This window comes from Anastrepha ludens, chromosome 4 (assembly GCF_028408465.1).
Source record: "Anastrepha ludens isolate Willacy chromosome 4, idAnaLude1.1, whole genome shotgun sequence".
NCBI classification, from domain to species: domain Eukaryota; kingdom Metazoa; phylum Arthropoda; class Insecta; order Diptera; family Tephritidae; genus Anastrepha; species Anastrepha ludens.
The window spans coordinates 102,158,745-102,183,259 of record NC_071500.1 but is presented as its reverse complement, the minus strand read 5'-3'; the positions used below and the strand labels follow the sequence as shown (position 1 = coordinate 102,183,259).

The following is a 24,515-nucleotide window of genomic DNA, read 5'->3' as shown; positions in this document are numbered from 1 at the left end:
ACATACATTTACAGGCGAACATATGGATGTATAAATAAAGTAGTTGATTTTGCTCCTTAGATATGTTGGTATAAAGATATATACGTCTACAAGTACAGTAAGGCCACTGAAAATCGTACATTTTTGCTTTCTTTTTGTGTTTTGGAATGCTTGTGCTGTTTTCAATATTTATTTTGCTTTATTGTTAATTTATTTTAAAATTATAATTCATACATATAAAGGGTGGTTAAATTTCGAGGGCCGATGTTGAATGTGAACCACACCTAAACGTCAACGACACCGTTTGACTTCTTTCTTTGGGGGCATTTGAAAGAAAACGTGTACGTCGATAAGCCAGTAACAATTTAAGAGCTAAAGGATGAGATAATTCGGCACATTAACGGAATAGAACCTCAATTATGCCTCAGCCTCATCGAAAACTTGGACCATCTTATGGAGGTGTGCCGCCGAGGCCGTGGCGGCTATTTGGCCGATATTTTCCTTCTTACGTAATTAACCTATATCAATATTATCTAATAAAGAAAAATTACAATAATTTCTTAAAAAAATTGTATTTTCAATTCAATAATTCAAAATCAACTCCGGCCCTTGAAACTTAACCACTCTTTAGATAAGGAACTATTTGCATTTGGTGGTCTTTGGAAGTGTTCCGCGGCGGCCACTTCGACGATATTTTGTTCTATGCGTAATTGAGCTTTACTAGTATTTTCATAATAAAGAGAAATGGTAATAATTTCTTTAAAAAAAATTTATTTTATTCAAAATCAACACCGGCCCTTGAAACTTAACCACCCTTATGTGCTCATAATTATGAAAGTGGCGTAAGTTATATATTTCTTGTTTTGAGATATCGAAAATATCGCGATTGTTAACGATTATACATATCTGGGCGTGCTGCTTGCATACAAACTATCTTATACTCCGTATTAAAAAAATTCACATCGAGGCACTTAAGTACTTTATCTTCCGATGTTTTACTATGCCAAGTCACAGGCTTCCGCACATCTTTGCTGAGGAGTCTGCGTGCCTCGGCGCTAATTGGGTAAAAAAGTGGAATGGTATCTCGTCAATTTCAAATATTGAGGCTTTTATGCTTTTATTACTGAAATTTTATTTCAAAAATATATATAAATACACAAATTTATTATATTATAAACATATATATAAAGAAAAATTCAGCAAACAGACTAAAAACTAGACTTTTTCATTACATTCAGTTCTATTTAAAACAAGACAGAGTTGCAATTTTTTCAGAATCCGGCACGATTACCTTTAAGATTGGGATTAAATGGTCCACCACTTGCAGTGCGACATTATGCTCAGCGAAGAACATGCGAAGTCTTATTTCGAAATTTCTGGAACCATTTAGTTTACTCGGCTTTTTCTTAAAAAAAAAAAATGCTTATTTTAGGTGTCTTTTTTATTGTCTTGATATTTTGGTACATTTTTGCTCGGCATGCTTCTGCAAATCAGAATTGCCGCAGTTCAAGACTTTGTCGCACTCAGCGCATTTGCATTTGAATGGAGCGTTAGCCACAGTTTTCAGCCAGCCACTAAAATTGTCGTCGACAAGCCACTTGTTATTGAATTTTTGTTTTCGATACTTGAATTTTTCTCCTAGTGTTCCTCTGAAGAGACGGTCGAAGAGGAGGAGCTCATTTCAATAACATATTATATATGTATTTATAAATTTTAAATATAAAAAAAGCTAAAACTAAAATAATTGCAAACTTACTTCAAAAGGCAGAAGCACCAGAAAACGCGGGACAACTAACAATTTTCGCGCGAAGAAAAAATCGCGTTAGCGTTAGCGAAGAAAACAATGGCAATATTGCCGTATTAACGCTTTAAAAGTGTGCTGTCATAAGGAAAAAAATACTGGCATGAAATCTTACTGCGGCTTTTTATTTTAAATGAACTTTTTTAATTTTTTTTTTTTTCTGTCCTTTTTGAAAATTCCCTACATTTACAGAATTTAAAAAATCTGTTCTTTTTTGACAAAAATCCCTACATGTAGGGAATTTTCCCTACATTTACCATCACTGCTCTGCTGTTATAACAGGTGGCGCTAAAGTAATCCTCCTATCAGAAAATGCTATAAATTTTGCGATTGGCCCCTAATGTCAGTTCTGTTTTGACATTTGTGTAGTAAACACATGCGAAATACACGTTAATAAACAATGTTACGCTACACTGCTCCAGAACGCGGAATATTGCTGACTATTTTTTTGACCAATAATCAGTCGGTGACTTTGGCACAACTTGAATTTCGTCGCAGATTTCCTCGCCGTCCAACGCCTACTGGTGAAACACTGCGACGTTTAGCCGCTCGCCTCAAAGAGACTGGCACAACACGAGATGCTGCCAGGCGTGGCAGACCCCGGAGTAGCCGTTCTGCAGAGAATATTGCTGCTGTAGCCGAGGATGTCATGGAAGCGCCGTCGACATCGACCAGACGACGTGCCACGCAAATGGGTATCAGTCGACGGTCTTTACAGCGAATTTTGGTTCAAGATTTGAAGATGTTTCCGTACAAAGTCCAGACGGTGCATCAGCTGTTAGCTGCTGACCGCCAATCGCGTCTAACATACGCTCAAGCCATCCTTAATCACCACCAAGAGGAAGATGATGACGTAAATAAGCAAAATTTACGCTTATGGGGCACTGAAAATCCGCGTGTAATCCACGAAAAGCCATTACACCCGCTCAAAGTCACTGTATGGTGTGCTGTTTTCGCTGGAGGAGTCATCGGACCTTTTTTCTTCGATGACGTCGCGGGCCAAACGGTTACTGTGAATGGTGAGCGCTACAGATCAATGATCAATGATTTCTTTTTGTCGCAACTTGATGAATTGGGATTGGAAAACATGTGGTTCCAACAGGTCGGTGCAACGGCACACACTGCACGTGCCACAACCGATATGCCCGGGCGCCTAATCTCCCGTTTTGGCGATTTGCACTGGCCAGCAGGATCGCCTGATTTGACCGCTCCAGACTTATTTTTGTGGGACTTTTTGAAGTCGCGGGCTTATGTCAACAAGCCTCAGACTCTTGCAGCTCTTAAAGACAATATCCGTCAAGAATGTGAGGACCTATCGCCGGAAGTTTTGGCCAAAGTGATGAAAAATGCCATAAAAAGGGCTCAAATGGCAATCAACTGTGGCGGCGGCCATTTACATGACATCATATTCTCGACTTGATGTAAAAAAAATTAAAAGACCAAATAAAAATAATCCACAAGAAGAATCAAAGTTTTTCATTTTTTTTTTTAAATTACAGCCAAAAAGCATCGGAAGGTTACTTTTGCGCCACCTGTTATCAGCATCGCACGATTTGTAGGCTATAGGTATCTATGTAGTGAAGTTTTAGTTATTTTCTGCAAAGTGACACCTCAACTTTGTATATTCAATGTATATAAAATCGCGATTTTGAACTTCAGTTTTAAATAAAGAAACAAGAAGTCAGGAGAGCCGACTCTGTAATCTGTATACTCGCCAGCGAGAAAAACTGAAACGTAGATATACTATCCGCGCCCCTCTACGTTGTTTAAGGTCAAAGCCGGTTTAGCTTATGACTGCCTGTCGATGACTCGAAAAACATCGAACAGCGTGGAGGAGCAAAGGACCGCCCCTCTTCTGGACATTTTACGTCTTTGCATGCAACTAACTTGCTACGTCTCGGCACTTTTATTCTAAACATAACCTTCGCTCAATGTTGAATAGTTTGATTGTGTGTCACATAAAAGTAAAAATTGTATAAGGAGCCAAAATTTCGGTAAGTATACAGTTCGAGTAAGTTCACTCGAGGAAGAGATAATTTTATGTCAAAAATGGGACGTTGCAAACGTCTGAAAAACGCCGAAGAAGAATCACAAAATATTCATGGTGAGATTTCGATTGATGCAGGTTTGAGTGCCATCGAAGAAATGAAAAGGGTCTTGAAAGAAACCGCTGATCGACTATTTCAAGAAAAGAACGGAAGATTCGAACATTTGAATGAAATCGGTGAAAATTTTGGATGCCTTCTCGATGTCAAAGGTCTTATTTATCAGGATTACGATTAAAAAAAAAAGTACAACGATATTGATGATATTGATGGAAATGAGCTTTACAAAGAAATTCTTGACTGCAGGATGTTTGTCACGAGCCCAAAAAACACCATTTCAAGCCCAGAAACACTCTTCGAATTCATTTTTCAGTTTGGCGATAAAAGCGTGTTCCCGAATCTTCGCGTCGCAATTCAAATTCTACTGACAATAGCAGTTTCCAGCTCCTGAAAGTGAAAAAACTGAGTTTGATGATATTATCAATGAACTCGCGCAAATCTTCCGCTGCCGTAGGCGCTACGTTCTTCCGGTACGCCTCTGATTGTATTGCCGCGATAATTTGAAAATGTAATGGTGCCAGATGAAAAAAAAAATAAAGGGTGGATAAATTTCAAGGGCCGATGTTGAATGTGAACCACACACAATTATGCTTCAGCGTCATCGAAAATTTGGACCATCGGATGGAGGTGTGCCACCGAGGCCAATATTTTATTCTATACGTAATTGAATCATACCATTATTATCATAATAAAGAGAAATGACAATAATTTCTTAAAAAATTGTATCTTATTCAAAATCAACACCGGCCCTTGAAACTTAACCGCCCTTTATAAAAAAACTACTGGCCTCATGTCTTTCAACGGAACGAAGCCTAAGAAATCAAGAGAAATAAATGTCATATTTTCTTGTTTTGAAGCCAGTAAACTTTATAACGCTCAAAGCGTGAACGAAAGATGTATTTTCCCTTTACTTTCAACCAATTTTTTTCTTCTCATTATTAAAATTTCAATGTGAACAGCCACTTTTAAAACATTCAAATAAAAATACCAATGCAATTTCCAGCGACACCGACTGCACGCGTATATAGGAGATATGCAGCTATTATTAGAAAACTAAGTTAATATGAAAGCCTTGCAAGTAATTTGTGCACTTGACTGCATGAACCTGAATTCCCATATGCTTAACTACTTACATAAAAATCTATTGAAATATGTACAGGCACAGATATTTGTGGAAGAGCTAGCATTTTTGCATCTTTTCTAAGTATAAAATTATTGCATTTATTATATAAATTATGAGTAGAAATTCCCTGTTGCACCACATCGCTAGACATAATCATTTAGAGAAAAGCAATAACAACAACACGCCATAGTTGCTAACGGCAGCGAACAGACATCAAAGTGCAACAAACTGGAACATCACAAGTGGCATGCAAAATAGCAAAAATCTAACGCATAAAAAAATGTCAGGGCACGAGACGGGGGAGATTGTGGGGGGTGGGCATAGAAACACACACCCACATGCACCTAATGGCAGGGCGAGCGTAAAAAGTGTAATTGATAGGCCAGTGGAATGGCGAAGGCAGATGGAGGAGTGGGGCGGTCAATAGGTCGTTCTTGTTTTGCATTGAAGTGGGGTGTATGTGCTTGGGTGTAAACAAAGGCAGTCATAAGAAAAAAAAACAAAAAAAAACAAAAAAACACCAAAAACAAAAAAAGAAAAAAAAATCATTCAAATGACGTTCCGGAATGTTTTTGAATGTTTCATTCTTAAACGCACGTCATACGTGCCGACGATTGTTATAGCAACAACAAATTCATTATTTCAGACTTTGGCGTTGACTTGCACATGAATATGGACATGGACATGTGGCCCGATTTTAACTTGTGTTTTGTTTTTCTTGTTTTTTTTTTTTGTTTTGCTTTTATCCATTTCTGATTGTTCATTGCTTTGTCAATCAAGCGAAGAACAGCAAAGTACTTAAAACAACAAAAAGAGTAAGAATAAAATAAAAATAACAAAAAAAAAATAAAATAATTCAAGCAAAATTCACCACTGCACTAACTAAAGTGAGATGTTTTATTATTATGCGTGTTGTTGAGGCGTACGCATGCGTAGGGGTGCGCTACCACGCCAACACACATACAAACTCGGCGAGTAAATTGCACTGATTATGGGTAGTCAAAAGAGAATACAGCGTTAGGAGAATTGGGAGCGTAACTTTGAAAAAGCAAACACACCCTGTGGGTGAGTTTATTAACACTCAATCGTCTCAAAATGCAAGCACAAACACACGGCAGCACACACAGCCGCACACACTTTCAGGCACATGCCTACACACCAACATCTTATATGCCTATGCACTTCCTTGACTTGGGGTTGTTTGCTATAAGTTTCCTCACAATCAAGAGCGCGTTCTCGCACCCACATGCACACACATACACACACACACATACTCTGCGTCGTTTGTTTGGCCACCCTTTGTATTGTTAGCCTCACCTACACTTGTATATGTTTCTCGCCCACGCTACTTGCTCACTTATAAATATATGTACAATCATGCAAACAGTGCGAGCGCGCGCTTGTTCACCTTGAAATGGCAGTCAAATAGTTGCAATAAAGAGCGCATTGACAAACAAAATGCACACTCTTTCCCTTCCCCTCTTGCTCACTCTGTGTGAATCAGTCGCTCACTTCAAACATAATTAAATGAAATTAAAGATAACAATACTTGTATGTAGGTGTGTGTTTGTTTGCTCTGTTCGGAGAGCCTCTTTCATTCGTAATAATGCACAAGTGGCGAATTGCAAAGGCGGCTGCAGCGAACATGTTGCTGCTGCAACTGATGACACCGACAGATGTGGATTGGGTTCAAAGTTGAATTGATGCTATTTATAGTTGGAAAAGTTGAAAATATTTTCAGGTAAGTGGATTCTTTTTTTTGTTTTTGTTTTCGAAAAAGAAGAAGAAGAAGAAAAATATTTATTTTCTAAATCAGGGAAATTTATACATGAGAATTGCTTACTTAGATATGACAGAGTGGACATTAAATCGATAATTAATTACTCATTTGAAGAAATAAAGTCGTAACTCAAAAAGTTAAAGATTCGAGAAAAATCCCTTGAGACCTATCTAAGTAAAAATACATGTAGGCACATTTGCATCTAATGAGATTTTATTAATAGACATCGCCATGCATTTTTTAAACAGCCTAAAATAAGCGCTGATTACATATTTACGAGTTTTTTTTTTGGAAAGGGGTCGTTAATAGAGGAAAGAACTTCTTGATTAGATGCAAAACTGTAGCCACGCATTCAGTGATGCGATATAAGGCTAACGATTACGAAATGCTAAAGATGGCAGGGCCTGCAAAAGCAAAGAAAACTCAACTAGAATTAATATAATCGCTCACCGAATTTACCTAGATTACGACTACAATGATCAAAATATTTTAATTTGAAATATGAAATTACTACCATCGTACTATAAGTTTGCTTGATTAAGAATTACTTCAATTGTAGCATTTTATATAAAGGGTGGTTAAATTTCAAGGGCCGATGTTGAATGTGAACCACACCTAAACGTCAACGACACCGTTGAACTTCTTTCTTTGGGGTTACTTGAAAGAAAAGCTGTACGTCGATAAGCCAGCAACAATTGAAGAGCTAAAGGATGAGATAGTTCGGCACATTAACGGCATAAAACCTCAACAATGCCTCAGCGTCATCGAAAATTTGGACCATCGGATGGAGTTGTGCCGCCGAGGCCGCGGGGGCCAGTTGGCCGATATTTTATTCCATACGTAATTGAGCTATACCATTATTATCATAATAAAGAGAAATGATAATAATTTCTTAAAAAAAATTGTATTTTATTCAAAATCAATACCTGCCCTTGAAACTTAACCACCCTTTAGATAAGGAACTATTTGCATTTGGCGGGCTTTGGACCTGTGCTGCCGAGGTCGTGGCAGCCATTTGGCCAATATTTTGTTCCATACCTAATTGAGCCACACCAGTATTATCATAATGAAGAGAAATGACAATAATTTCTTACACAAATTGTATTTTATTCAAAATCAACACCGGGTCTTGAAACTTAACCACCCTTTTATTATAATTTTTTTTTTGTTTTTTTTTAAGGATGATTGTATTTTTTGCAATGCATGACTTATACTAAATGCTATTTTTTATTTTATAAATTAAGTTTTGATCAGAATAAATTATATTTCATCTTTATATGAAACAATCAGTCCTGTTACTCATTCCGTCGAAGATACGAAATATTGTTCTCAACTTGAAACATGTAGTGGAATTCACTGATATATTTTAACGATACTTGCGTTGTTATCTTTCTTTAACCACAATATTAACGATTTTGATATTCGATAACCTGTAACATAGTACAAATCGATAAGGCAAATTAACAAATCGATTATGGCCAACTCGACGACAACCATTTTGGGTGTGGTTAACTTAGGCATATCCTCATTCTTTAGTGGTTCCAATTCAAATATTACGTTATCAAAAAGTTATTAAAAACCCCGAAAAATGTCTTTCGAGTGTGTGGCGGATGATTTATCGCAAGGGCAGGAGGTAGTGAGGAGCAGTGGATCGATGTTTGCTCTGGGATGAGGAGATCCCTTCCATTCGGCTGGTTTAGTGCTAGTTAACATAAGTTTGTGCATACAGCGATCGTTAGCGTACACGGCAAATATTGTAAAGAAACACAAATGCCGAATCGTTTAAATTTAGTGAATCGCACTACTGATCTAGCATATAAATTCGTAAACCTGATATTATTAACTCCGAATGAGTCGGGCGAGTCTTTGTGAAAAATGTAGACGAATGATTTACTTTGTCTGGGAAAGACATAAAATAATTAAAACGGGAATTATTTAAAGTGAACAAATATGTAAGAAAAATTATTTATTGGCAAATGGTGCATAATTTTCAAGCTAGTTTTCCAACCATTCGCTCATTACGATCAAAACGGGCGGTTGGTTAATATGCTAAGGAAAGGGAACAATGAATTAAAATGAATTTATTTGCATACTCTGATAAAAAACAAAAATATATATATATATATAAAATTTAATTTATAGCCACCTTTGAACTCCGCTTGAAATCTCACAGTAGATACTCACTATGGGACCTGTGAAATGGTAGAACAGGGGAAGAAATCAATGGGCCTAAATTCAAAAATCGATTCCAATGGGACTCTACCCAACAATATTCCAGGCAAAAATACATGCCATTGAAATATGTATGAGAGAATGCCTTAGCAGGAAACTGAGAGGTACTCACATCTACATACTTTCAGATAGCCAAGCGGCTCTAAAAGCCCTTCTATCAACAACTATCACCTCTAAATTGGTAAACGATTACCTAAACCTTCTCAACACGTTAGGAAAACTCAACATAGTAACACTAGGCTGGCTTCCGGGGCATGAAGGGCCTGAGGGAAACGAAATGGCTGATGACCTTGCAAAATAAGGCGCAAATATGCAACTTACTGGTCCTGAGCCTTTCTGTGGACTTACAAAAGGCCACATTAATGAATTCCTTAGGAAATGGGAAGAAAGGAAATTTCCTGCGCACTGGCTAAACTGTGCCGGTCAGCGTCAAGCCAAACTATTCCTAAGTCCCAACAAAGGAATATCTGACAAGCTACTCTCACTAAGCAGAGTAGATCTGCGTCTTTTAACAGGATATCTTACAGTTCACTGCAGCCTGAGGTATCATCTAAATAATGTCTATCTGAGACCAATGTCTGCCGCTTTTGCGAAATGGATATAGAAAACTCAGAATATGTGCTCTGTGAATGCCCTGCGTTGGGCAGACAGAGACTTCATCACCTTGGTGGTATCGTAGTATCTCCATGCAATCTTTGGAACAACAAACATAAAATTGGGCTAAAATTTTTAAAAAGCCTAAAAGCCTCTAGGTTTACAAAAATAGGCCTTTCACAATAGATCAGCTCTGGTCGCAGTGCGTAATGGCCTTCTAATAATAATAATAATAATGGGACCTGTCACTTCACATTTACAGCTTTTCCCAAGCGCATTCTCCACCACATCAAGTACGCATTTAAAAGCATATTCGATTAATCGGAAGTTCTTAAGAAAATTAAAAAAAAAGTGAATTAGATAGTGTTTAGTTTTTAGAAGGACTTAGTGCCTCTTTTAGTCCAGACTTAGACTTAACTTAGTTTTCATAGAAATTTAGAGGCTGCTACTCAGCGCGTCGTCACGATTGCACCAGCGATATTTTCTATATTTTAGGCTAACCGCAAACACGAATATCGAATACGGTAGGTTGGCCTAAGTTACGCAAACTAATGTCTAAGTCTTGGCTTAGAGAACTTCTTCCCTTGATCGTCAAAATTAAAGAGATTTCAAGCATCCCTTAATTTTTCGCGTAAACCCTTATTTTCTTTACCAGTAAAACTGCAGCGGCAATCGAATCCATTTTAATGTAAAACAGAACCGGTTTCAGCAGTACCCCTCTCAGACATCGGCGTTCCTTTGTCCGTTGTTAAAGGGAAACTACACAATTTCTTTCTAAAAAAAGCGCAAGACAGATGGAGGTCTGTCTCATCGTGTGCTATTTCGAAAACACTATGGCCTCAATACGACAGAAACAGAACGCTTAAGGTGATATGAATTAAACTTCCATTCCATTTCCAAACTCATTGCTGTGTTCACTGGTCACTGGGTGATCGGTACTCATGCAGAGAAGCTTGGAATTCCGTACAACCCCTATTGCAGAAGCTGTGGGGCTCCTGCAGAGTAAGAAACTGTTGAACACTTTACGTAACTTGAATTAAGTCTATGTCTGAAGTAATGGCACTTTAATTCTAATAGTCCAGTTCTGAACTCCAGTATACAGTTTCAATTAACTATTTCTCTTGCTCAGCAAATTAAATGAAAAACAAAAAACACAGCCTTGTATTCTGTATTTTGAATTCTGCATAGCCGATTAAAAATTTATAACAAAAATATGAATCGATAATAAAAATTACAAATCGGCAAAAAAGTTCTTAAGAGGTGGGCAAGATTCCTCAAATTGGAAATAAATGTCATGAAAAACTCCCATTGCTTCCGGCGTCCTAATTTAAAATTGTTCGTGAAATCCTTTTTAGTAGGAGAGAAAAATTAGCAATAAGAATGTGAAACTATTTAAACATCTATAAAAAAAAATTAAATTATAACGAGATATTCACAAATAAGCCAAAATAAACCATACGCATCTTTCTTAAGTCCTTCAGATTTTGCCTAATTATTTATTGCCTATCCCACGACCTAAAGATTTTAGAGGAAGCGATAATAACGCTGCATTTCTGTGTACTCTGGCACGAGAATCAGATTTCTGCATGTGGGAAGGTATCTGAAGTACCAGAAATAAATTACTTTACCGAAAACCTCTTTTGAAAGAAAAAAGAGAACAATGGGAAGATCAAGAATCTCTGTTAGAAGTCTTCACCAAAACTTTCATTACAAATTGGATGACTTCTGCAGGAAAACTTCATATTTTCTTGCGCACTGGATGTTATATTGACAGTTTTTCGTTCGAAAATTTATACAATGCTCAGTGCAATGGATAAATGAATGAAATAAATAATTGAGATGAGGTATCGCGTGTACCAGAAAAAAGTCTGCAGTGATAGCCAGGCTATTCAAAAGGCATTTGAAAATGGTCCTGCTTTCTCTGTAATTAATCAACAAAGTAAGTTGAGGCGAAATTCTCAAGCGAAGAAAACCAATGTTGCCCTTTTCGCTTTGTCGTGACAGACTAGCAAGCACAGCTTTCAGACAACATTAAGGGCATTGTACTGCACTCGGGTTCCCTTTTTAATTTTCTTTAAATCTACTCGACCTCCGAAGAAATCTGAGTAGATCTTGTGGTGCCAAAAAGCTAAGGTGGTCGCTTCTTAACACATCATCGTTAAAGACCTGACACACAGAAAGTGGTCCGCCGTCTCATCCTCCTCTTCAAAAGAGTGCACTGTATGAGATGCCTACAGAGTGCACTGTAAGAGATGCCTACTTTTTTCATGTGCTTCGCCCATAGAAAGTGGCCCGTCGTCAGTCCAACCAGCTGTCTGCAGTCAATTCTGCTTAATGACAAGAGGATCTGTGACAGTCGGTCTAACATGACAAATAACATCAGTTTTGTCCATCTGCAGCCTCTCTCAGCCTGCCAAGGTCGCTTGTGGGTTAAAGTAACCCATTTGCTAACCCTGGCTTTGATGGCTGCAGAAGGGAGTGGCAGAATGTTGAACTTATGTGGGCGCTGAAACAGCGTGGTGCTCTGCATAACGAAAAGGCATACAAATTTACGGCCGCCAATGAGATCTGCGTTACTTTTGGAAGAAGTTTTTAGTTGGAGGAATCCAGGTGATAAGAATCCAGAAAATCGTAGGCTTAGCGATATTGGGCTTCAAAATTGCATGAATAAGAATAAGAAGAACCATTTTAAGGGCTTACCACAGCTCATAAAGAGGAAGTTATTCAAGAATGGAAAGACAGGAAATCCAATTACACTGGATGGAGAGTTCAGGAAATAGGCAACCTAACAGTTTATCTTTCCTTTCAGAAGGGCATCCAAAAGGCTACCAAATCTTGGAGAGGACTTACGAACTGTTACTGGATACTATGTGGGAAAATGTAGTTTTCGTTTTCGTCTTAGGGAACTAGAATTAATAGAAACAAATATCTGACATTTTGTGGTTGATGAAACCCCAGAGGATATTCTCGGTGAATATGCAGCTTTCGCAAGATGAAAACTTGTACCATCTATTTAGGTAAGAAACCCTAAGCTTGTGTTTTGGAATAAAAAGCTTAAGGAGATACTCAAACTCATCAAAAATCTCCAATCATAGGCTTGGCACTTTAGAGGGCGGAGCGATCAATAGGAAAACACATAATTTTGATCCAACTGATCCAACTTTGAAGTGAGAATCTGGAAGGGCAGCAAAATACGCAATTGTTATGACCTCATCATTTGATAAAAAGCGCTTTCCATGCAAGACATTTTTTACATCTGAAAAGAGGTGAAAGTCGCTAGGAGAAAAATCTGGTGAATACGATGGATGCTCCAACAATTCGAACTTTTACACATTCATTTTAGTCATTGTCATTGCCCAATATCCAGGATTACTGAAAAAATTAACGCCACATTCAAACTGCACCACATCTCTATATATTGGAATCCTGCTGAAATAATTATGTTTAATAAACTAGGGAAGCCAACGCATGATGTCACATCTTATCGGCCTATCTCGCTCCTACCAATCATATCAAAACTGATGGAAAAGCTTTTAGCGTCTCAACTTTATTATTAAGCAAAGAAATACATATAATACCAGTACATCAATTTGGTTTTCGCACAAAACACTCTACCATTGATCAAGTGCACAGAATTACTCGCATCATTGAAAACGCCTTTGAGGAAAAAAAATGTGCTCTGCTGTCTTTCTGGACGTGCTTAAGGCGTTTGACAAAGTTTGTCACGGTGGGCTCCTCAACAAACTAAATGCGCTTCTACCAACACAATATTTTAATATTCTAAAATTGTACCTATCGGATCGTTTTTCCGAATAAAATACGAAGACACATATTCCGATCTTAAGGAAATTAAAGCTGGCGTCTCACAGGGCAGCGTGATGGAGCCCATTCTCTATATTCTTTTCACATGTAAACGGCGTGCAAATCCCGTATCACAACAACGCCAAATACTTAGGTATGACACTACATACCAAGCTTAGATGGAATGCTCATGTTAGAAGAGTTAGATATTAGATTTAGAAATAAGTACTGACTTATGGGTAACCAATCAGCCTTATCCCTACACCATAAAATTCTTTTATATAAGCAGGTGCTTAAACCAATTTGGACCTATGGGATCCAGCTATGGGGCTGCTCAAGCTCAACCAATATAAAATCCATACAAATATTCCAAATAAGGTACTACGATGCGCTGTTAATGTGCCTTGATACGTCCGCAACACCGATATCGAACGCGATCTTGGCATCGAGTCAGTTGCCACTTCGATCAACATAAACACTAAGTCTCATATGGAAAGACTACGCCACCATGCAAATAGCGAAGCCTCAGCCCTAATTTATCCCGGTAAATGGAAAGAAAGGCTGAAACGAAAAAAACCGCACCAACTCACGCAGTAGCCCACTTCTCTGCAAGCCTTGGGCAGATCATTATTAAATTTAGTTGTATTGCACAAAATTAAATCCAAATTGTTCGTTAGTTTATAATTTATTAAATAGTTATAATGTAAATAATAAAAAAAAAAATGTCATTGTGACACAGCGCAATGTCCCGATGACAAATAATTTTTTTGTTTTGCAGCTAAGTAATATATTTTTTCACGAATTTTCTCCTTCAGCTGGTCTAAAAGGTTACAATAATATTCAGAATTTATTGTTTTACCAGTTTGCAAGTAATTCACAAATAAAATATCTATGCCATCCCAAAAAACTGATTGAAGGTGTTACTTCTTGACTGATTTCTAGACACGAATTCGTTTCGGAACGGAACAACCAGGTTCAACCCACTCTTTAGACCACTTTTTTGTGTCCAAGTCTCATTCATTGTGATGAATCGACGTACAAAATCAGCTTTATCCTTTCGAAAACGCTCAAAATGTTGCTGAGAAAGTAGCATTCGAAAGTGTTTTTGTTCCATTGTTAGCGAATTAGGCATCCATTGTGCACACAGCTTTCTGAAACCCAATACTTCGGTCAAAATATTTCTTACACTGCCCAATGAGATGCCTAAGGCTTCTAGTAAACCTCTTTTAGATACCCGACGATTTTCTAATTCCTGTATTTTTTCTACGATTTCTGGTCTTGTTGCTGGACGTCCTTCATGTGGATCGTCCTCAAGGCTTGCACGATCTCGTTTAATTCAGCAACCCATCTTTTTACTACACCAATGCATGTCGTAAGGTCTTGTACACTTTCAATATTCGTTCATAAATTTCATTTGCTTTTAAGCCTTCCAAAAATAAAAATTCCATCACTGCACGTCACTTGATTTTTTCCGCAGTAGAAAATTCTGCGTCACGTCGATACGAAATAGTTTGCAAACAAAAACTGAATTGACAGATTGAAATGGAACCTCACTTACGTTCATATGAGGGCATCAACATAACAAAAAAAAAAGCAACAAATCGAGGCTAGTAGCAACGGCCTCTCTTATCGAACCGCAGAACTTATTGAACAGCAAAATATTAAATCTTCACATTTCTTTATTAACAATATATTAATATAATTGAGGTAGCTTTCGTGAAAGAATTTCAGAGCTAGGAAGCTTTCATATTTCATTTGCAAGACAGTGACAGTCATATGCTGAGCTGAGTAGAAAATCAGATGAAGATATTTTTTCTTCAATGCTCCGATTGTAGTGACAATTTTTTCTAGTTAGTGTGGCTAAGAGCGTGTTGAAATACACAAAGAGAGAGAAAAGTTTGTTAACACTTGAGCAAAAATCAATTATACTTCCTCTTACACTCCACTGCATGCAGTTTTATCTAAACTGGAACCTAATCGACTATTTCAAAGTTAAGTTCCTCTTTATTTGAAGAAAAAGTGCATGCGAGCCCGTTAAGCTCCCATTTATTTTCTCAAAACATATTCGCGTTGCCGAGCTGTAGATTATCAGACGGCTCACAGGTTGCGGATAGTGGATTGCCTTCAGGTATGTAAATTTACAGCGAATAAGTTTCCCCTAACAAATAAGCAGTCCCCGACAAGCAGAGTGGTGGAAACAGACGTAGGGCGAGCAGAAAACTTTATAAAAACTACAAGGTCAAGCCCATCACAGACCAGGCGACAAACGAAATGTTGCTCCTATTAGCTAAATCTAAGATGGCATCCCCATCGTGCGGATAGGGACTCTAGGCTAACAGGCTATCGTTCCTAATTAAAATTTGTTACCGAAACCGAAACAAGTCGACACTATGCGCCCAATGCTGACACGCTAGCAATTAATAATAATAATTTGTATTAGATCCAAGTCAATTTAAGGGATGAGGCTTCTTCCTCTGGAGGTGGTTACCAAATTGTGCGTAAACATCAAACTATGTGGCGTGTTACTAGCCGTTACTGCAGCCTTTGACATCAACAAATACATAAATGTCGCTCTGTAACACACAATCCGAATTTTAACCAAAACTGACTATAAACGAAATCGTTCGAAAAGTTTTTTTTTCCTATCGAGGAAAGTCCTGTTGCATTTGTATTATTCATTCCGTAGATTAGCGCGCTGAAATAAACAAGCCTATTAAAAGATTTGTAATTTCTGCAAATGGATTCATATATCACTCATATTTGACACTTGTGAACTAGACAGCTGCAGAACACAGACAGTGAATGAAGCGCGTAAAAGTCAAAATAAAGATTTCCATTACTCAAAATATTTTTTTTTTATTTAGTAAAAAAGTTATTAAAAAACAAAATTTTATTATTAATTTATTTAGTAAAAAAGTTATTAAAATCAAAATTTAATGATTATTTATGTGCCATCTTGTATCAAGTGTTTTTTGTTAAATCGCTCTACTATATTCTATTCCACACTCTATAATATCATAAATATTTTTTTTGAGAACACCATCTGAAAAAGTTCGTCTTTTGTGTGCTCACATGAAGAAGTCCTATAAATCCTGAAAGTGTGGTTAAAAAAAGAGGCCAGACCCGGGTAGGGAGTTTTTCTAGATAAATGGTTTACATTTTTTAGATTTAAAATTGCTCACAAATAATATTACTTATGCGAGTCGAAATCGTAAATATTCGAATCTAAAATTACCTAAAAATGAAAAGTTGATCGTTACAGAGTAATTTAATAATTTTGCATTTTTCTCATTTATTAAGAATGAAAGAAAGAATTAAATACATCAATTAAGATAGCGATAAATCAAAAACCAAAGACCTTGAAATCTGAGTAAGCTCATTCAATGTTCTAATCAAAGCTGCATTCGAAGTACACTGCTGGTCTTAGGTTAGACGCACCATCGTTTTTTTTAAACAAAATCAATTATTTATTATCATGCTTGTTCTAATTGTCGAAATGCTTTTCTTATCAAAGTGCGAATCTTGCTCAAAAAAAAAAAATGCTGACAGCTGGTTGATTTGCGAAAAAATAACTGTACATTCGGAGATTATAGAAATTTCTATGGCAATCACACGTGTTTTCGGTTGGTTATTGAATTAGACGCAGCTTAAATTTCTTCATATTGCGTGGACAAGTGTAAACTTTCGTATTGAAAAAATATCAAAAATAAACAAATAAAGGGTTTTCGAGCTACATTTGAAGAAAAAAATGGGAAAAGCTGCTGTTATGAGCTTATTGGAACGTCAAAAAGTAGACTTTCTTCACTCGCAAGGACTGTCCAATCGGAACATTGCCAAACAAATAAATCGCAGCTTCAGAACTGTTGACAGATATTTGAAGGATCCAGAGGCATATGGAAATAACTTCAAAGGGAAAAAAACGCACTATCAAAACAAGCAGTACGCCAAATTGTTAGAACTTCTTCGAATTCGACTAAATATGCTGCTAAGATCAAGGAATTGGCTGGAGTAAAAGCAAGCCTATCAACTGTTCAGCGTACGATTAGAAATGCAGAACACCTGAAGCGTCTAAAAATCAAGAAAAAACCCCCTTTGAATGCAATACGCAAAGAAAACCGGCTTCAATTCGCGAAAGAATACATGACGTGGACTGTCTAATCTGACACTCGACTAAATGATTGGCGTTCAGTTGTATTTACTGATGAAGAACGTTTTAATTTATAGATGGCCCTGATGGATTTCAATATTATTATCACGATTTGCGGAAAGATGAGCTACATTAACATAAGTCGCCACCATAGCCGAGAAGGGGGAATAATGGTGTGGGGTGCTATCACGTTTTATGGAACAATTGACTTGATTTTTATCGATCAAATGATGAACGGCGATCGCTTCAAAACATTGTTGTAGTCCGTATTTGCAAAATTAAAAGATCTCTTTGGACCAATTCCTTGGATTTTTCAACAAGACAATGCTCTTATTCATAACCTCGAGTAGTAAAATCTTTTATTTCGAGTCAAAACGTTAATATCATGACCTGACCACCATATTCTCCAGATCTTAACGTAATTGAAAGTGTTTGGGGCTACCTAACACGGAAGGTATACGAAGGAGGAAAGCAATACGAAGATAAAGAAACATTAACAGCAGATATTGCTTGGAGCGAGATTTCCTTGAACTACATAGATTCCTTGTATCATTCTATGAAGGACCGGATTTATGAAGTTATTACTAACAAAGGAGGCAGTACTCATTACTGAAGTTATTTTTTTTTTATTTCAAATAAATCAAATGGTAATTTAAGTTAAAATCCAAAAACTTTTCTTATAAAAATTAAAAATCCAAAGTGCGTCTATTCTAATGACCAAGAAAAATTCGCCTTATTTCGAGTAGTTTTAAGAAAATGTTTGAAAAACACAATTTTGTTAAATATGTATAATCATTTGAATATTATATTTAAAGTATCATTAAATAAGAAATGTTTTTGCATATCAACTTATTTTCTACAGTCCTTTAATAAATAAATAAGAAGCAAAGTTGTATGCGACTAAACGTGCATCTAACCTAAGACGAGCAGTGTATAAGTAGTAGGAAGAATAAATCATTATTCCGAAATTTTTTTTTTGAGGTATGTGAAAACGAGTGCGCTCGAAGAATAAAGGCGACTCAACTGACCCATTTGTAATATCGCAAACAAAGCAAAGTAAAAGTATATTTCTTCTAGATGGCCATGCAGCCAGACTCAATCTCTCTTTCATTCCCATCTGCAGAAGCTTTAAAGCGAAATGGGTGGAGGAAATTCTTTTCCACTACTTATGTGAATATCCAGGGATAGTATAAAGTAACTGACGGTGTCCCACAGGGCTCATTGCTTGGCCCAACACTTTGAAATGCTATGTATGACGGTATCCTGAAGCTTGAGCTTCCTGAAGACGCTACCCTCATTGGGTACGCAGACGACATTGCCTTGGTGGTAGTGGGAAAGCATCTGGATGTGTTGCAAGCGTTATGGAACGATGAAATTGTAAGAATTAGAAGATGCCTTAAAAATGTGAAGTTAGAACTTGCAGCTCAAAAAACTGAAGTCGTATTACTGACAACACGACGGGTACGTGAAGAGTTAGTGATTACGGTAGCTGACCATGATATAAGGTCGCAGCCATATATCAAATATCTGGGAGTACTCATTGACTCGAAAATGACCTTTAAGCATCATTTACAGTCAGTCAGTGAAAAAGCCGTAAGAATAAATAACGCGTTGACTAGACTAATGCGTAGTATTAGCAGCCCTCGCGCAAGTATACGGAGACTCCTGTTAACAGTCCTAAGCTCACTGATTCTATACGCAGCACCAAGCTGGGCAAACACGAAGCCTCCAACACATACGAGCCACATACAGACTTGGCGCCCTGCGAGTAGCCAGTGCCTATCGCACTGTCTCAGATGACGCAATCCATGTGATAACGGGAATAGTGCCTATCGACCTTGCCTATCGCGGTTAAGATGTAAAGATTACATAATACCATTGCGCAGAAACCGTCGAACGTGGCTAAAAAAGAAGAAAGGCTGCGAACAATTGAAGAATGGCAGTTGCGATGGGAGCAATCCGAGAAAGGTAGGTGGACCTTTGAACTGATTCCGAACATTGCAAGGTGGATTGAGCAAAAACACGGAGAAATTGATTTTCTTTTCACACAGTTGCTGACTGGACACGGTTGCTTCAAAGCATACCTACACAGGTTCCATCTTGAGAACGACCCGTACTGCCCGCAGTGCCCCGAAGAACAAGAAACGGCGAGGCATATCTTGTTCCAATGAGCGAAATGTGCTTGAGGGAGCGTTTGTTGAAAACATAAGTGACACAAATCTTATTCCACATATGTGCGAAAACGAAGAAAATTGGAAAATTACATGTGTAGTCGGCGCAAATATCATGAAGAATCTTCGATACGCGGAATATGCACGTAGGTCCCTAGAAAGAACTCCTTAACACAATGTACAGAACAGAGTGACAATAACAGACGATTGAGTAATAATACATATACTCACAACGGTCTCTTGACGTAGTACTTAACGGTGAAGTTCCAGGAGGGCATACCGTAGGACATGAGGGGGGTTTAGTTGGGTTAAAGTCCCACACCACGGCTTCGGCCATAGGCTTTTGATGCCTCGCCTCCTCCACAAAAAAAAACAAAACAAAAAAAGGGCTAGTTAGGGTAGAACTTCGCTCTTTCGGTAAGCCTTTCTTACAGCAAATTCATGAGATCTCCGACATCGAGACAAAGAATTTGATGCTATACTTTGGCCTCACAAAATGGATCTGACTTAGAAGCAAAAAAAAAAGCAGTGATAGTAAAACGGTGCTGGTCACTAATTAGGATTATTTCAGTGGAAATAATCAACCACTTCAATAACAACAAAAACAACATACGTCTTCCACTTTGTAACGATTTTAAATTTAGTAACGGCCGCGCCCGCCGTGGCCGAATGGGTTGGTGCATGACTACCATTCGGAATTCAGAGAGTGAACGTCGGTTCGAATCTCGGTGAAAGATCAAAAAAATAAGAAAAAGTTGTTTCTAACAGCGGTCGCCCCTCGTCAGGCAATGGCAAATCTCCTAGTGTATTTCTGTCATGAAAAAGCTCCTCATAAAAAATATCTGCCGTTCGGAGTCGGCTTGAAACTGTAGGTCCCTCCATTTGTGGAACAACATCAAGACGCACACCACAAATAGGAGGAGGAGCTCGGCCTAACACCCAAAAAGGGTATACGCGCCAATTATATATATATATATAACGCCAACCTTGCGTTGTATGAAGAAATCGGATCAGCGAAGCTTGAAAATCTGAGACGAATGAAGGCGATGAAAAAATTCAAATAAAGAAATTGAAAAGTGGAGTCAAATCAGAAAAAAAAGATACTTTGGAAAAACAGACAAGTAAAGATACTGTCGGAATTATGAAATTCATTAAATTCTACGCATTATCCCAAAATTTTTTTTAGGAAATACTAAATACTAATACCTTACGTAGGTCGAATCGATTTGAAAGTACTGTAAAATTTTACTATTTTGACTCTGTTAATAAAATGTAAACCTTTTTTATGCAAACCTTTTAAGCTTAAACTCTTCTACGATCTAAGGTAAGTTTTTGGAAAAGATATTTTTGAAATTAACGCGATTTATGGAGATATTTTCGGATTGTTACATCTTACATTTTCCGTCTTAAAATAAAATCGTTACAATATTTATTTGTATGCACTTACACGCACTCATCTCACGCACACAACAAACCCCAATCGAAATTTCCATATTGTCGACACAAATTTCAATTTGAAAAGAAAAAAATAAAATTAACACCAGCTGTTTTGAGCAATTTTAGCAAATCCCATAATAAATCACAATGCAGCGGACGGAACCGGTATTTTCGAGCACCAACACCATGCTGCGCCTGAAGCTATGCTACCACACACGAATAATGCCAGTGAGCGCACAGCAACCAACACAAATAAATGTTTTCAAGCAAAATAGCTGAGCCAAGCAAATTGAAACACAAATATGGTGGTCAACATTTTGTTTTTTAATTTTTGGAATTTTTTGTTCAAATTGAAGAATTTTCTTTTGTGAAATAACAGTCACTTATTAACCGCCTGTGCGGAAATCACTAATTCTCAACCAACATACAGTTCACAAAATTGTTGCTATGAAGCACGCATTTGACATTGGTAGAGGCATAACTGGTATTCTAGGAAAGAAGCGGTGTGCGAGGAGGGCGAGTGTAATATGTAATGCTGTATCTTTAGTATCGCCAACACATACGAATAGCCAACACAGCTGAGTACATGTGTAGCCTGCGTCTTTGTATTGGTGAGTTAGTTCGCTGCTGTCTGTCTGTTTGCCTGATTATGAATGTCTGTGGTGGTGCTCGCTCGCTGTGTGCGTGCGTATTCCTTGTCAAAGTTGCTATGGGTCTGTTTGCTGTTTGTTACTACTGTGGCAAGTTTGCTCTGGCAATTGTTGTTATTGATGTTGCCACAGTCAGTGGCAGTGCTGCCGTAGCGTGTTGAGTTTTGTACGTTTCGGCTTTTGTCTATGAAAGAGACTGAAATGGCTTGGGTTGTAAGGTTGCTTGGCTGTTTGGCTGTTTGGGTCGTCTATTTGGTTTTGCTCTGCTTTGGCTTGGCTTGGTTTGGTTTGGTTTGGTTGAAAATCGATATGTACTACTTGTGTGTATGCATGTGTGTGTAAGTATATACCTATGCCAGGCGTGCTGGTAGGCAGATAGTTAGGTGACTCGCCAGTTTGGCTAGTGGATAGGTGAGTGAGTATTTGGATGGTTACTGGTTTATGTACCTACTATAGGTTTGCCGAAAATTTCCTGCGAACGGCTGCCACAATATGTGAACGCCTGACTTTCCACAACATTTTTGTTCTTTCACCACTATCGAGCTGAGTTAAAATATTATTTTTTCACACAACTAATTTTGCAATATGCGATATATATAATTTTTTTCTTTTTTTCTTCTTTGATAAGTGAAAATTATTTGGTTGCACAATGAAAGCAGATTTGCTGGTCACTTAGAATTTTCGTGCAATATTTTGACTGCCCGTCTGACTGACCGACCGTCCATGTGTAGTGTCAGGCTAACTAGCTACGCATACATTTGCACGCTTGTAGGCTCGCTTGTGTATATGTTTAATATTTTCCAACATTTGCGGCGGCTGGTTATACAATGACTTTCAGCTTTCGCCCGTTGCTGGCCTCGTCACCGCACTTGTCTCTGCACCACATGCACCGTAATTTGTCGCATAATTTCACAGACCGTTTTTTTGTTTTTCAGTCCTCAGCGTCTGACACTTAATTTCGTTTTCTATGCACTCGCGTAATTGGTTTTACTACAAAGGCTAAGCAGAGTTTGCGGAAAAAAATCTCAATTGAAAATTTTCATAGCTTTCCGTACACTTTTTGTGCTTGCCTATTTCTGCTTCTTCTTTAGCTGGTGCTGCTTACACTTATTCTTCTTCTTCTTCTTTATACACTACGCTTGCTTGACAGCACAAACACTTTTGCACAAACACATACACTCACGCGCGCGCGCACACACACACACATAAACACATGCAACGCTCTCTTCTGCTAAACCGTTGTAGCCATTCAAGCATTCGGCGGCACTTTCATTCTACGTTGCTGGACTGCCCTCGCTTTTGCTGATGTCTTGCTCAGCTCGACGCGTAACTGCAACTGGCCATAGTAGCGAGCGCCAATGCTCCCGAGCAAGCAGCTAAGGCATTTTTAGGCTAACTTCGTTGAATCGTGGTAGAAACTGCGCGTACCCACGCACCCCTCACCCCACTCACAAGCACATTTACATATGAAACCACAGAGACGTAAGCATGCATGACCGGTTCTCTGTCGCTCGCAAGCTCTCGCGCTTGCCTACTAACCATAAGGACACTCTGTATTAGCCGAGTCACTGAGTCACTGAGCGCCCTCGTACTTGGTCGTGTTCACGCTTTGCATTGACATTTCCGTGAAGTGGCTTTGCGTCAAAGTCGTTGAGTGGCGCTGTTGTTGAGTGTATTGTTGTTGTTGCCATTGCTGTTGCTGTTGACCGCCTCAAGTGTCTGGTGGTGTGCTGCATGTGTGTATGTTGTGTGATGTTGTTGTTCTTAGTAGCAGGAATTCCCTCAATCAATTCACCACACACGCAAGGTCCACGCCACCCCGTTGCAACCCAACCCACCGCTACGTATACTGCAGTGTCAAACACCCTCAAGTGAGCGCTGATTTGTATGCTACATAAATGTGCCTACGTCACCACCCTGGTTTATGGCTCTCGCGCTCTTAACGGGAAAAAATAATTTAAAAAAGAATTCATTGATGAGAAGCGTTGAACAACTGAGAAGCTCTGTGACAGGAAAAATGCAGAGCGGGTATATATAGAGTGAGGATTGTATTTTTAGAACGATGTGCTGTAGTAATTTTCAAACAAAAATAAAAGAAATTTAAATTTATACCTATTCGAAAAAGTATATTAAAAAAATTAATGATTTATGGTTTAAAGAGATGCAAACAAAAAACGAATAATTCTTACTGACAAATTCCAAATTTAGTAAATAAAAAAAATTTAAATTGTGGATTTATAGTAAAATTTCGTAAATAAAATATAAAAAAATTTTAGTTTATGATTTATGGCTTAAAGAAATCCGAAAGAAAAATTCTTACTAACAAATTGCAAATTTAGTAAATAAAAAAAAACAAATTTAAGTATTGGATTTATAGTTTAAAGAAATTTAAAAAAGAATAATTCTTGCTGACGAATTGCAAATTTAGCAAATAAAAAATGAAAAAAAAAAGTTTTGGATTTATAGTAAAATTCAGTAAATAAAGAAATAAAAATGTAAACAAATTTTGTTTATGATTTTTGGCTTAAAGAAATAAAAAAATAATAATAATTCTTACCAACAAATTGCAAATTTAGTAAATAAAAAAAAAACAATTTTCAGTTTTGGACTTATAGTTTAAAGAAATTCAAAAAAAGAATAATTCTTACTGACGAACTGCAAATTTAGCAAATAAAAAAAACAAATTTAAGTATTG

General features: G+C 37.6%; 1 protein-coding gene across 3 annotated transcripts in view; it reads right to left on the bottom strand.

Moving 5' to 3' along the window:
* Positions 1 to 23,143, bottom strand: part of LOC128860399 (serine/threonine-protein kinase BRSK2) — a 138,037-nt gene extending 114,894 nt beyond the window's left edge. For 2 of the 3 annotated variants that reach the window (XM_054097914.1, XM_054097912.1), the window contains exon 1: positions 22,272 to 23,143. The gene's annotated coding sequence lies outside the window, so the exon portion shown is untranslated. Of the gene's footprint in view, positions 1 to 22,267 lie in introns of all 3 variants that reach the window. The other variant, XM_054097913.1, reaches the window with a different exon arrangement.
* Positions 23,144 to 24,515: the final 1,372 nt, after the last annotated feature.